Genomic DNA, 16,015 nt, shown 5'->3' on the forward strand with positions numbered 1-16,015 from the left:
ATTTTGACTAATTAGCACGCTGCTATGATTTCGCATGGCCATATATAGTTATTGCCAAACATTCTTGTTAAGTAACGGAGCAGGCATCAGACGGGAGATTAATTATACGTCCTTATTATATGTCCTTGTACTCGAAGAAATGAAGATTTCGTTTTTTCTTTATCTAATGTTTTTTATGGTGATGCCTTGCTTGGGTATTCTTAAAGTCCAAGAGTTAACAGTCGCTATTTTTACATCCATGTAGGAATGCCTCGAGTCACTCCCGCGACGTGGGGCTGCTGGGTGAGCGTTGCCCCTTTGAAGAACAACGCCTTGCCTGTAACCTGCCGACAGTCTGGCTTGTTTTTTGCGAAGCGCACACTCCTAGCCAAACAACTGTCCGAGTGGAGTTCGCGTATGACGAACTTGCGTTTCAAAAAGGCATAATGAGCTTTGGCCATGCTTAAACTAGCTAATCTTTTAGTATCAGTAATGCTGCTTCATTTGATTCGTGTGTTGAGTGTACATCTAGCCGCATACGTTGCTAATCGGATCTATAAAATCATAGAAAAACTGCCATGACAGCGCCAAGACGCTTGCCTGTTTTGTCTATTAGCACACTTCGAAAAGAATGAAACTTTTCTCGTTGTGTTTACGGAAATGTTTGCTGAAGCGAAGGCACGAACGAAGGACTATCCAAAGGCTATTGACCGTCTTAGGCTAAAATCGATGGCAAGTATAGATTTTTTATAATGTGAAATAATATTGCTGAATTAAATATCCATCCTTTTGATTTTGTGACCCTCGGCCTTATTTCAATACTGTAATACTATTATGTGGCTTTTAGGCAAAAATTATGACAAGTGATTTTCGTAACCCATTAAGACTAAATTTACCGCATTGAAGGACCTCCAGATGGAAAGTTATTGGACATTTTATGGGATATCTTGTGACACCGTGCAAGTTTGACGCACTTTATTTGATATTGTCGAGGTATACAGTACTGTATAAAAAGTTATTGTAGGATATCATTTGAAAGTTGACGTTGGTTAGGATAGGAAAAACCTGAATAACCTTTGAAGTTCTTGGATCGACATGTTCAGGGGTGGCAGGAGGTAGTTCTGCAAAGCGAACGTAGTGCAGCTAAGCGGGCAGGAAAAGAACATTGCTAAAACTAATTCGTAGGAATAAATATCAACTGATATGTCTATTTTCACTCTTATAAGTTGAAAGCTGGGTATGAGTACGGCATCTGGCGTCAATCTGAATAAATAAATTTATTAAAATAAATATTATTAAGGGGTTTTTCTAGTTTCCGGAAGGTAATGCGTTATTTATCTCTCTAGCCGTCGCTTGTCACTGTGAGCCGCGCAGCTGATACGCGTGAGGATATCGTCAAACAATCGTCCGAGGGTTCTAAATACCTAGTTTGCGCATGTATGCACATAAAATATATCAGAAAAGCGAAATTTTAATCAAACCGCAATAACTTCTATAAGAAGCTTATTTTAATCTATTAAGTGCGGAAACCCAAAGTGCACGCCACTTCCTTCCAACGAAAACAGCACTTAAATGCATTTCGGAAGATCTGAAATCGAAAACACTGAAGTATATCTGACAGCAACGGAATCTTATTATTAGGTTAGGAGAAATTAGTGAAAAGCGGGAAGTTTTGCTGTTGGCCTACTTAAGGAAGGACGGGAAGGTGAATTCGTGTACGCCTAGACATTAAACGCGCATACGCTGCGTGATATTGAATGCCATATTCAGTTATTGTGTGCCTTTTTTTGTGCCATTTAGCTTTTCGAAAGTTCCTTTTTATGTCCAAATGTTTAACAGCGTTATTGCTCTTAAGCTTCGATACTGTTTCAGAGTGGCCGTTTTTCTTATATACGGATATTTAGGCCCTCGACAAAGTACAATTAACAAATTAAATAACAACATATTAATCCTCTTACATATTTTGTCTAAATGATCTGGTAAGTGGTCGAACCTGCGACTGTATAGGAAATTTTTTGGTTTGAAACCCTTTTTCGATTCTTCAACAATTAAGAAATTATGTGGTTATAATAGGGCAGATCAATCATAGTATCTTGTACAAATTGCAACGTCTGATATATATATATCTGCTTGACCTGAATTTAAAGAGTTATTATATATATATATATTATATATAGTTAAGTTATAGAATTTTCTGGTATTTGCTTTTACGCATAGCTCATTGATATCTCCACAGGGACTATTCCTTTGAAAACTGGCATCTGCAAAATTGGTATGAGATAAGAATTTCACGTAAAACTTTTGGTGTATTTGCACTAGAATTTAAGTTTACTTATTTTCATATGAAAATTGGGTGTTATGCCGTTGATTTTTTTCCTAATAATCGATGGTCTTGTTATCGTGTAGGATCCGATGTCGATCATGTAGCATTAAAATGCTTGTCAATTCTGCCGAAGTTGACATTTACCACAAGTTTACAGGTCGCTTCATAGCGCTTTACCCATCACTAATTTAGGTCCTTCGTTCTGACAAAGTTGTACTATTTTCTACGTGTTTAATTTTGGCCTTTGCTTGTGCAGTAAACCCTGTAAAATTGTCACCGATGTCTGGAATAACTGATCGTTGAGTTGATTTATCGGACTGTCATTCAATGCTCGGTTATGCGCCTCAACGGCGTGCTCACCACAACGAGTATTTTGCAGTGTACTCTTTGTCAAGACAACAATTTGAGCTACATATACCAAACTATTTTATAACCCTAAGTGACCGAAATGCAGTTTGTATATTTACTAGCCGATTGTTATTTACTGTTATTAATCGATGGCTGTCCTGTGCGGATATATATATATCCGCACAAGTGATCGAGTTCTTTCATAGAACTACAAAAATTATAATGGCATCATGGTTGCCATAATCATTACTGGAACCATCATTATTATCAGGCTCAAGGTGCCTTCAAGTGATACCAACGTCGTTTATTTTCGAATCAGAGTTTGATCGGTTTTTGACTCTATATTATCTACATGTATAGGCTGTAATGCAATATGCTGCTACTGCGTGAAAAAAGCATGCATAATTGAGGCTACTACGTGGCGGGTTTCGATCTGTCTATGCCACCCACATCTTTCTTTCTTTCCGCTACGCCTCAAATAGTGAATAATCTGCAACTTGTATACGTTTTTACTTTTTCTTCAGGTCATTTCTGACACATGGCCCAGAGAGACAGCGTTCTTGAAATTATTTTACTGCCACAAAGAATCACGCAATCCGCATCGTTCCGACTGGTTATCTAAAGTCTTCGACACGCATCTGTAATCATCGTATCATCTGCTTCATGGTTATAGGATCTTCGCTATTTTCGCTTTGATGAACCATGTTCGCTTAATGTTCTCTATAAGGACAATGTAACAGTCGGTAGCTAATGCGCCGTTGATATGCATATGATAGCTTTGTGAACCATGCGTTCGTTATAATGGTTTCATTCATCATCGAAGTAACTGTGAGAAAATGAAGTAGTTGAATATATATGCTGAACTACTGTTTGACTAGCTCGAGCGCTGAATAGAACTTGTACTGGATTTAGGCAAAGTTTCACGTATTCGTTAAAATGTCCTTAGTTCTATTTCAGCCGTTTGACAGGCTCAAAAACTACGGGTGTTATGTTTTAATCAAAAAACTGTACAATGCAAGATGCTCGTTTATGATATAGCCATTCCTAACATATCGTTGGAATCGAGAGAAAGTTCACAGGGAAATTTCTTGGCGTTCGATGTGCAGAGGACATCGGAACTGGAGTACATAGGACATGACTGAAAACCTATCTGTTAAAGAGCTAACGAAAACTTCTAGGCATTGAGATCGGCAGTAAGATATAGATTATAATGTCGTGATACTGTCAGTAAGCTATATGGCCAGTGTACCGCTGCACACTGCAACGTTTACAAATAACCGAACATTCTTGGATACGTGCGTAGGCTATGCGTGTGCATGCGTGCTTCTCGTATGATAATACCCATTGCAACCTTTGTTCCATAAACTTGAGCTACCACAGAACATAGGGTCAAGAAGTCGATTAAAATCGAAGAGAAGCAACTTCGTCAGCAGCGTCATAAGCCGACATCGAGAGAATAATGATTTCAAAAATTAGTTAAAGAAACGCCGCGAGATAGTCACCGGCAATGTACCCGTTACTTGCATGCACTGCCCGCCAATTTTAAATGTATCCCGCTCCGATTTGCCTTTAGCCAGTCGTTCGACCTGCCGTTCCTGCTAAACGGATTTGTGCTGCACCTAATTAATCTTTATGTAGGCATTAGGAGAAAAGTTTTTAAAACTATATGCTGTTGTTTGTTACCGTTTAAAAATGCCCGCTATAAAATAACACTCCCAGCCAAAACACATTGGCTGGTTTTTCGTATTCGATTTTATTTACATGTTTACACGTTACACACGTATATGCTCTCGACCCGCTCGAGCGAAGGTCACCACATACGATCGGTATAGATACATATAGATAAATATAGTCCTGATAAAAGGAAACACGTCTCACTATAGATTTCATTAAACGATTTTATCTGATTATGTTAATAAAAACTTGGCCATCAATTTAATTCGATTCGTCTAGTAATTCAGACATTATTATACACCAAATAATATTATAGGTAAAAAGGATTGCCCGAGTAGAAAAGGCTGAACCAAACGATATTTACATTAATATTGTTTGTTTACGTACTGAGTTATTGCCTCGTGAAGCGCTTTGCGTGGCCGCTATAAATGTCACATACGTGAGCATCCCTACAAAAATGACATAGTTGACAAATGTATACGCTTTATGAAGTAAGAGACAGACTACTTATTCCTCGAGTATAAGTAAAATCTTTCTTAGCCTTTTTGAAATAGTGAGTTGCGTATTTAGAGCGATGAACGGTGTCGAAAATCCCTTAAGATAACGACTGTGACAGGAACAAAGCAATCGGTCGTGCATATAACCAATAATAGCAAAGCCAGAAAAGTTCGGTGCTGAATTTTATTTAAAAACAGTTAAATTAGAAAAGTAAGCTTTGCTATCGATCTGTAATTATGGCACGCATTACGTAGGTTAGAATGCCCTCGCATTGCAATGTTTCTGTCAAAAACGACCCCGTTTCGAATTTAAGCGCACTCTCTTGATAACACAGGCTCCGACTGAAGGTCAAGACCAGATATTGTAAGAAAGAGACGAGGGAATACATTGCGGCTCGACCGGCGCCACTGATTGAAACTATAATAACAATAATCAAAAGGCATATCCAGACCATTGAAACACCAAAGCAATCTAGTTAAGGGCGTCTTAAAGAAAGGTTTACAATGATCAAAATTCATTTACAAATAGAGAAAAGTGGATACGTATTTCTACACAAAGAAATGACTAAGCGTCTGTGCCAATTTCAAAAACGTGTTCTCTGTGCCTGTAACAAATGTAAACGTAATAACAATATACAAATTAACATTCATGCTTACAACTCAATGTTATGCGTATTAGAGCCGCCGAAGGACCAAATAGGGAAAGGAAGGCCGGTACCTACCGACTGAACACTCGGTTAGGTTACAGCTTGGTAATCAATTATCCCAATGAAATCTTCAGTAAGCAGCAAAACTTGAGAATCTTTGCAAACTGGATTTAAGAAATAAGGCTGAAGATTTATTTAAGATAAGTTTATTTTAACTATTAAGTCTTCCGCCATACCCCAAGGGCGCCCTGGACGTCCATTCATTTGAACACAATGCTACTATGAGTGTGATAACGAGAGGTATTGTTTATTAATGGCCAGCGATGACTTTTGAAACATTTAAATTGTATAAATACTTATTTTCGACATGAATTAACTTTCGTGTTGCGCTAATTAAAAAGAAATAGATTTCACTGACATGCATAGGACATATGTATCGAGTACGCCTTTTTGTTTCACCCGAGTTGAACATACCCTTTATGCTTTAATCCATAGCAGCTTTTATGACTTGTTGTTTTTTGCTTGAGATACAACTTAATAAAAGCATCTGGTAAGCATTTAATTTCTGTAAGCGGAATAGAACATCATAGAAACCGGTGCAATGATCACCGATAGTGTGTGGACAATCTCGGATGAATGTAAATTTTCTCCTAAGATGAATTTCTGACACTAACTCAGGGTACAGGTCCCGTCAGCATTAATCAAATACTTCCAATGAAGCATCCGGACTTGGTACTTTATCTGTCGTTATTTATAAATGCTTTCCACTTTTTAAGCGAAGTGGCAACATTTAAATAAACTTCCAGGACGCTGCTAAACCCAAAAAAGCTTGCGCACAGCGATCGCTGAGCTCAACACGATGCAGCTAAGTTGACACTTTTTCACCAAAACTTGAACCTGTTTGTTGAATTAATAAAGTTCACCATTGCTTTACAGAATATTATTATTAGTAAACGGGGAGTAAAAGGGGAGAGAGAATCGTCAGAGGGGCAAAGGGGCACATTTACATCGGTACGGCATAACGCAGTGAACGACGACGTTTCCGGTGTATAGAGATGAAGATGCGCGCGCAGGTAGAGGGATCAACATAAGCTTCCGGATTTGCTGTGGCCGAACGACATATTGGGGTTGAGAGAGGCTAAGTTGCCTCAATCCTAATTGCGGAAGAGAAGGAAGGAGACTTCCCGCTGCCACACAGCGAGCGTTCTGTGGTAATGGTTCCAGTGGAGTGCGGTTGCTTGCTCCAGCTGGCGCTGCTTGCTGACTCCTTCTGTGCTCTAAGTTTAGCTGTCCGTTTCTTGTATTGGGATGAACAGTGGTGTGCGTTTAGCTCGTACGGTTTGGAGAAAGAGGGAAGGTAACGGATGGAGAGGGCGGAGAGGCCCCGGGGGCACATCCGCACTCACACAACTTTAGAGAGATCGGAGAGAGTCACCCATCCATCCAGCTAGCTAGCGAGCTAACTTCATCAGGTATTGCCCTCGAAATCGGGACGTTATGAGGTATTGCTGGTGGATGCATTTAGAACGAACTAGGGGAATCGGTGTTCTTTGAATAACACGAGTATGAGAGTAGTTTAAGGAGGAGAGTGCAAGAGCACTGGGCCATGGGGGTAGCAGCCGCAACGACGGGCCCTTGAAGGGATCCTTGGGGAAGGGAAACCGGGCCCTTAGGCGGCAGCTCCTGCCGGCTTTATGGGGTAGTATGGCCTTAAGGTTTCCCTAAAAATATCCCCTACAAGCCCCCATGGCTGCTGCTGCCGCCGTCTGTTTGTACGTCCAGCCACCACCGTCACCACCACTGGTAAGCCGGACTGGTACGCTGTGCGCTGCCCGCCGCCTCTACCCTTGCTCTCTGCTGTACTACTTTATCTGCGCGCTGCTCAGGCAATCCACTAATACTACTATTATATAGAATTGACTACGGACTCTTTTTCGGGGGGTGATTGATTCTTCTTCTAATTGTTCTTCTTTCAAAATCAGCGCGAAACCGACAGAACAGAGAGTAGACGGTGGTCGAAACAGGAGCAACCGACGACGACGTTCGTGTGGGAGCGTGTGCTTTAGAGGTCGACGCAGGAGTTTGTGACCTGAAAGGGCTGAAGCCAAGTAAGCTAACCGCGAACAACGCGCAATTACTATAGGAAACTCCACGATATCGAACAGTGTGTGTTTCGGTGGTGTCCAGCAACCCAGCATAAAAAGGAAGCAAACTCCAACGACAGGGGTGAGTAGAAATTTTGGGCGCATCGTTACGATTTCGAATGAACATAAATACACAGTTTAATTGTGCCCTGGGCGGGAGCTACTATTGGGCACGTGAGCACGGCAGAGCGTTTGCTTGTCCCGTTTAGGGTCGGTGCCGCATTTAACATATGCAATCGTGGATCTATTAGACGGGGTCTGCATGGGTCAGCGGTGCGTTCTGAATTCAGTTGTAGAGATAAATAATCGTTTAGTGGATGACTCTCAAGCGGCCATGTTGGTTCTTGTTTATTCTTAGGGGATTTCGTCACGTTCCCACAGAAACCCTCATGCCAAAACGCTTGGCATTTTTTCTTATGAATCGAGGGGCAGACTCCAGTCCCGTTTGCTCTAGAATGGCAAATATGCCGTAATGTATAATGCAAATCTTCAGCTGCAGCCAAATCGAACGCTGAGCACGGGTCTAAGCAGTCACGTGACACTATACCAATGCATTCGCGAAGACAACTGCAAAACCCGGTCACTCGTACTGGACATTTTCTTATTATAGTTCCCATATATTTTTAGTAGGTTTGTTCGAAGTCCATACCTTAAAAAAGACAAAATATGAGTGCACTTGTACGAAGCTGAATGCAATTGGTGAGGTAACGGCATTCGACAATTTTGACCGCATTGATTGTGAGCCACGTGACCCCAAAATCTGAACGAAGAACAATGAAAAGCGGATATAATAAGAGCAACGTAGTTTCTTCGAAAGACCTCATTTTGTTGGTCATCCGAACACTGACAGCAAGAAGCATAGCTTGTGGAACTCGACGTACGCGAGAACCCGCAGCGCAGTCCAGTGGCGGTTTTTTCAAATCAGGACGTTCATTTATGTGTTGCTTCCTATCGTTCTTGGAATAGACAATAAAAGCAAAGACCTCATCCGATGTCCGCGAGTTAAAACAATGTCTAGTTCCTGCTGCAATCAAAACAGGGCCAAACTATTTTAAATTAAATGGTTTCATTAGACACATCATCTATTAGAATAACTATAGAAAACGACTGCGAACAGCTCGTTACGGCATCAAATAACTGTTAGTCAACGTGTTTCAAAGCGACGGAGGATGAATTTAAACGAGCTCCCATCACAAAACAAAACACGTCTACGTTAGGACTTGAACCTAAATCACCACATGTACCATAACCTCGCCCACAAACTCGAACAACATTTTTTGGTAGTTGACAGCTTGTCAAGTTTTGTCGGACCTACGGAAAATTAACTAGGTCAGTGCAAAATTCGCTAATTTTATTCTTGTTTTTCGTAAGAAACCTGAACCTTCAGGCTACATAGTGGCAAGGGACAGGTCGCTTTGTAAGCTCCATGTTCAAATGTTTGAATGCATCTTCCAATAAACCGGATCTATTGATGCTTTCATTTAATCATAGAAATCAATAAGGTCACGTGAATATTTATTTTTGCTGTGAAAAAAATTAGAGAACAAATAGAGGAACCGCAGCAAAAGATTCGCAAGATATTTATGCGACGCATCTCCTATGGAGTCCGTTGTTAGATTCGCATTTTGAAAGCATCACCGCTTTTTAGATTTTGTTTTATAGATTTTATACGAATGATTATATTTACTAAGAAAGTTACGTAAAGCAAGGTGTTCCCAATGCAGGGTTATTGAATCGAAGTGAGAAGTACCTTTATGTAGACAAAGGGTGTGTGTGCGCGTTATAAACACGGTATTCCATTTTGAATTCGATGTTCTAAGGGCCAAGCACACCGTCCAAGTTGAATTTCAGTTGCATAATGTGTTTGTCATAGTTGGCAACATTTTCGTTATTATTACGGAGAGTAGTCTAAATATAGCTGACTATTGAATGTTACCAGGCCGTGACCTGAAAGTTGCGAGTCCTAGAATTTAGTGGTTTTTCGAGACGCGAATTCACCGAACAAATCAATCAACCGCCAACGCCTAGGCAAAACTTTCCATGTAGTGCGCGGTCGTCTATCTATAATGGAAGAATTGAACCCACTGTAATCGAAATTTTTGACAGTATTTCAAGAATATGCCGAGCGTGCATGTTGGACTATGATTGGTTAAATGAGCGCGCAGCTATGATCAGGGAGAAGTCATCTTGTTCGCGATTCGCTTTTTTACCAGTGACCGTAGGACGAGTGTTTAGCCAAATATTGTTATCCCGCAAACTTCTTCATTCAGGCTTAATGTAAAAAGGCTTCTTAAAAAGTTGGCTTTTATCTGACTTGTTCGAGTGCATTTAATCGCCTAGACTAGTTACCTAAAACTTGCTCTTGTTCTAGCTAAACTTCCAGATCATAGGTAACCATTTGCCTTACGCACCTTAGTGACAATTTCGCAGTAGCCGCCTAGGTAGATCAGTTGAAGCTCGTCAACAATATCCTGATACATTGAGTGCTCTGTTGATTCTAATCAACGCCTACTGCTCTAAAACGAAGAGCATATATTGATCTGATTCTTTGTGGTTGGCTAATCTTCATGCAAGAGAAGCCACAAATGTATCACAGTCTGACTTGTGAAGTATGTACCGATAAATGATGGGTGGCATAAGGTCGATCTACTGCGATTGGTCTCACAGCAGGATGACTAGGTATACTCTCAATGCTATCCTAATGAGGCGAGGCCGAGACTATCCATACGTACGATGGCAGAAAAGTAGACTCGCCACATCGTTCTGAAACGTCCGTCAGTGAAAGTGAACCGACTTCTGAGATGGCCTCTATGATACGAGTCCAACTCAATAAAGTTAGACTACCTTCCACTTTTCACTTCGATCAGTTGTCATTATTGAGCTGCCAAATTGGATTCTATATGAAGATGAAGATGAAAAGCGCTCATAGATGCGCTGATTTTCTATACGTTATAGCTTAAACATAAATTAGCAAGCACCACTATAAAAACAATTTTATTGCGTTACTATGGCAGATTTTGCTCTATTTAGTTCTATACATAGATATTATCATAGAATTGATTGTTGCTAAAACGATGAAACTCTCCTCACCCGATAGAACTGATATTAGTTTGTATAGAAATAACCCACAATACAATTGGGCTAAATAGCATGCACAGCTTTGGCTACGTTTTAGCTGTTGTACGAGCCGTTTAAATATCCATATTGGCACGATAGTGTGTTTGCTTCTGTATACATACAGCATGCTCTATGCAGCCGTCTGAAACTCCGCCCCTGATGACCAGCGCTCATAGAAAATCATTACGGGTAGGTAGAAATGCATGTCTAACATGGAAATTTGTTCTTCCCAAAAAAAGTTATTTGTCCAACGAATCTGACATGAGCCTATGTACTTGTGGCAAGCTGCTTTGTTCATACTTGTTGGATGTCATGCGGGACGACTGATTGGTCCTTCTTTTTTTTTTTTTTTTTTGTTTTTTTTCCACGCTGTTTTATGTTATCGTTTCAATAGCAGCGCCCCAGGCGGCCGACCGACTGACGAGAGTCAGACGATCTAGGAGAGTTCGTGAGCAGTAGCCACTGAATGACCGCTACATATTAACGGGGGCCATTTTCGTAGCAATTCGCTACTATTGCACTCAGCTTCTCACGTGTCTACTACTGCTGCTGCTGCTGGCCGCCTATTTGGTTGGTTTCCCCACTAGCAGCGGCAGTGGTAGCCATCATCATCACAGCCATAATCACCATCATCATCACAACCATCATCATCATCATCATCATCATCACAGTTCTCGTCGTCCACGTGCGGACCCACAGGTTGGGCTGGGAGCGGGTGGCGCTTGTTGTGGGACGTAAGGTTGCTACGTTTCGTTTCCTAAACGTACGTCGTAGCCGCTTTGCAACGTTTAAACTCATTGTTGAAAGCCTACGGGCTGGTCTTACGGGTTTAGCACAACAACTCGAATATAAACAAAATGTAATTATAAAGAATGAAATGTTTACACGTAGTTAGATATTTTTGAATAGATCCGCGGCATTGTTTTGTCTTAATCATTGATGCCGTTCATGCAGACGCACAACAACGCCACTCTAATGGCGTCGAGACTTGCTTATCTTGAAAAAAAAAGACTAGGCTCACTCAGTCTCATACTTTTAACGACGAAAAAAAAAGAGAGCTGGTCCAGACAAATAAGAAACTATAAAAACTAAAAACATTAATAAGTCACAAAATAATTCGACAAATATCGTCCTTGCTTGTTATTTTTTTTTCGGTTTTCAATTGTTTCGGTTTTCGGGTTCCAATTACTATGGAGCAGTAGAAAATTAGCTGAAGAGAACGGTTCTCATACAGGCAACTATTACTAGGCCCTGGAGTTGCTATAAACGATGACGGGCAGTGCACGCCAAGCTACCAGCGGCTAATAGTTTCGACGCTAACTTGACAAGGGTGTGATCGAAGCTCGAACTCTGTATGGGAGATATGTCGGCTAGATGCAAAGCGTTATTTGAGATATGCGAGGAAGGGGCATCTTGACATGCTGCGACCCTTTTGAGCCTTACGCGTGGCCTTAAGAGATGACTCCGCCTCTAAGCATCCAATGGAATACAGTATTATAGTTTTACACATCTTTATTATCACACTTCTCTTTTACGAAAATTACGCATTTATGCCACACTTCATAGACATGCATAAGCTGGACAAGAATCTGCTCTAAAGGTGAGTTTATTGTTTTAAAAACATCGGCAATAAAGGTCGTCGTACGTTCTGATGTATATGATGACAACGAACAGGATGACTTGTATAGCACATTAAGAATCTATTGTTATTATCTGATGATCTGTAACGCAATGCGCCAAATCACTTGTTAAAACTAGATTCTGTTTCCGTGTTGTTTATGTAGTACTCGAAGATACCGATACATACATTAGTTTCATTACGTCGTTTTGGAATTCGACTGGAGTGCCATGCTTGACACATGAATTTTTACGCAAATATAACTAGCTCGAGACCTGTAGGCTTTTTTCCTATATTAATTCTTACTCAAGAATTAATACTCAGGCTGTGTGCTTAAATTATTAAAGAAGTAGCAGGACTAGATAGGTTGCATGCTGCCGAACTCGTAAGTTATTTGATTATGTAGCAGCGGGGCACGACCTTTGAATATCCGCGTACGTCTTGGAAGAACCAACCTTCGTGTAAATTATACCAGTTCGCTCGAAGTACCGATCTTGTACGCCTGGAAAAAAAAGAACCTTCCAAGGGCACACATTGCCTGTGAAGACTTTTCATCTCAATTGCCGCTTGAATCACTGCCGAAGGCGTCAGATACATTTATCAATGAATGATTCTACTGCATCATATCGCTCGTGTCCAATTGGCAATCCAATTGTACAAGTTCTCTCAACATAAGACTCTTAACTATCAACTTACTTTTCGACGACGACTCGATGTTGCTACATGTCTTTCGTAGCAATAATCGTCACTTTATGACGATGCAGTTTATAAAGACTAACACGATAGCAATAGTTTCACCTAGCTACCATTCGATCAATGAGTCCATCACCAGTTCAGAGAAATTCATCTGACATAGTGACAATTCGTCCGCGGTTGTGCATTCAATTTTGCCAAAGATGGACGAATAGGACGGGGTGCGCACGCGTCAGTATGCTAGATCGGTCGTTGTCCCAATGAAATTTCCACACATCGTTTTCGTTCTCCAGCTTCCGATTTTGTGCATCGCTGTGCAGTTTCTTAGCAGACACAGTTTTGTAGGGCTCGTGGTGGCCAGAAAAGCCACCTTTCTGTTGTTGTTGTCAAAGTGTTCTTCGCGCAGGAGCCATATCGAGAACAGAAATACGATGAAGATAGAAATTTTGTCGTTGTCTCGGTGTGCTGTTCCCTGCATTCTCCTATCCGGACATTAGAGTAGTTCACTGGCAAGCTTCTGAAGCATCGACCAGCATTAGATACAAACCGCAACGACGATGACAGCGACGAACGATGTCATTCGTTCATTTGTTTTTCAGTGAGAGCTGATGTTAAGGTGCTTCGACTAGCCGTGCGCTGAGGTGCTCAACTATATCTACGATAATAGTAGTAGTAGTACGAATCTAACAAGGTATGGTCGTTGGTACCGGTAAATGATAGACAATGGTAGCCATTGATACTTCACCGTGAGAGCACGTAGCGTTAAAAAGAAAGCAAAAGTTTGGAAAGAACCAAGCTTCCTTGCGTCTGAACGATCCGAAAGCTACTGCTGACATGTGAAATAGTTTGGCTAGCTGACTAACTTTTCGGAAAGAAAGAAGGACGTTCGCCTCGAGCAAAGCTTGTTAGGGATTGAGACACACTTGGATTTGAAAACATAATTACACTAAATGCCACCTGGTGGCGCTGGATGATTATCTTGGTTTGTAAATTGGATATTACTTTCTATGATCTGTGCAATTATCCACCGACTTCTTTTCGTCTTGGAGGACGGTCTGTGTATTCTTACACGTCACATTATATTAGTACGCCTTATAGCCATACAAAACGTAATGCATAAGGTAGTCATTCTTCATGAATTCTAACCAAAAAGAGGAAATACCAGATCCTTGATGCTTTTTTTTTTTTTTATAGGTTATTTATTAACACCTTATATATACATCCAGCCAATAAAAATTGTGCGAACAAGGGACGGATAAGAGTCGTAATGAACAGAAAGATCTTTTGTATCTGAAAAGTTACTATGCCTATTCTTTCCGGATCAGTCACGGTTTAGAAGCTATATCTTGATAGGTTTGTGTTAATAATTCACAAAATAATGCCAGCTGCTCGCTGGAGCCTAGAAAATAATTGAAAACTAAATCTTTGCTTGTCCTGATTACCTTTAAACAGTAGCCATTTTATTTATGAAGCGCTGAAGACTATATGTAGTGGTCTTCACTGATATGCCGTTGTATGACGCAGATTTGGTTCACTCGAACTCACTATACCTTTATATATCTAGTCGGTGGTATATCTGGCCCCACAAAATGCTTACTTTTTCTAACACATTCTCCCTGTGACAACAACCCCCGTTAATAACAAAGACACACGGTTATATTGCAAGTGTTACACCTCAACTGGTTTCTGATGCCTTTATTTTTCTAAGAAAATTACGCTCCACACTATAATTCACTGTCCTACCAGTAATTATATTAATCATAGCTTGACAGAGCCAGGTCTGACCATGTAAATACCTTGGACTGATAATGGGCATGTGACACGTTTTTAGAATGTTTCCAAAACGTAAAACACAATTACAGCGTATGAACGAGCATTGTTTATAAGGTAATTTCTTTGTCTAGTAGCAAAATACAACAAATCTTACAAAAATAGCTGTAGTTTTTCGGTATATGACCATCTTGCTATTATGGCAACACCAGTAACAAGTTTAAAGCCAACAATAGACAAAACCAGATTTGTAAGATTTATGTTTACCGTCTTGAGAGATGCAAATATTCCCACAGCAGCCTTCCACAGCCGACATCTTTTCTACGTGGAACATCTCATTTACGGACCCAAACAAAGGGTACACTTAACGATAAACATTACCGCTAGTCATTTGCTCACCTGGTATCCATATATCACAATACCGCCGAACTAAAAAGGCAATTTAATGTGAGACATCCGTTGTTACTAACAATTTTTGTAACTCATCACAGCTAGCGAGTACGTCTGCCGGATCACTTAGGCTAGCGACACCTCTATCAAATAACAATTGCTGATTTAATTTCTATGCTGGTTTATTAGATTGACTAATTGTCGAGTAGTTCCTTGGTCAACCTGGTTGCTATTAATCTTCAAGAAAAACCTTCAAACTACATTTAAATCTCTTCATATTTTGCTTCGCGATAGCTGATTGTTTATGGGGATAAACACACGTCATCTTGTGGATCAAATACGTTTAATTATACGTTGTTGCGTAACTCCATCTGCACCTGCTTGAATCATCCGAGTGAAGATATATTTATTTCAATAAATGGCCAACTAATTTCATGTCACCGTCATAATGTGGTCTCGATTCCAATTCGGACCGAGATCGTCTGCTATCGCTATGATACCTGCGAAGTCCATCGAACGAGCTCCAGTATCATTTTATGAACGATATAACTTCGATTTGGGCAGGCTTTCTAATATATTGTATAATAATTTCAAACAAACAAGCCATTGTTACTATATTTCGTTAGCTTTATTTCACTTTAGCGTTTGATGATTAGGACAAGCAAAACGTGTGCAGCGACGCGTCACTATAGTTCGTCTTCTGCGACCAGCCATACTTCCACTCAGTCGTATGCCCACCTACTCGCCCACGCACACTTCGTTCGCTCTTTACCTTTTCTCTATTCGGTCAGTCGACTGGTATGGCCATTACGCCA

The 16,015-nt window shown here is 40.6% G+C and overlaps 1 protein-coding gene and 1 long non-coding RNA gene across 2 annotated transcripts in view; one reads left to right on the forward strand and one right to left on the reverse strand.

Annotated features, from left to right (window-relative positions):
• Positions 1-7,322: 7,322 nt before the first annotated feature.
• Positions 7,323-16,015, forward strand: part of LOC111248275 (synaptophysin-like) — a 61,509-nt gene continuing 52,816 nt past the window's right edge. The window contains exon 1 of the mRNA XM_022800343.2: positions 7,323-7,694. The gene's annotated coding sequence lies outside the window, so the exon portion shown is untranslated. The remainder of the gene's footprint in view (positions 7,695-16,015) is intronic.
• On the reverse strand, positions 10,594-15,636 carry LOC147756445 (uncharacterized). The gene is made up of 2 exons (XR_015324954.1): positions 13,044-15,636; positions 10,594-12,865 (listed from the first exon to the last, which is right to left on the reverse strand). It is a non-coding gene; the product is annotated as an uncharacterized LOC147756445 (long non-coding RNA).

The sequence above is a fragment of the Varroa destructor genome, unplaced genomic scaffold (assembly GCF_002443255.2).
Source record: "Varroa destructor unplaced genomic scaffold, Vdes_3.0 BEIS01000003.1, whole genome shotgun sequence".
In the NCBI taxonomy this organism is placed as follows: Eukaryota; Metazoa; Arthropoda; class Arachnida; order Mesostigmata; family Varroidae; genus Varroa; species Varroa destructor.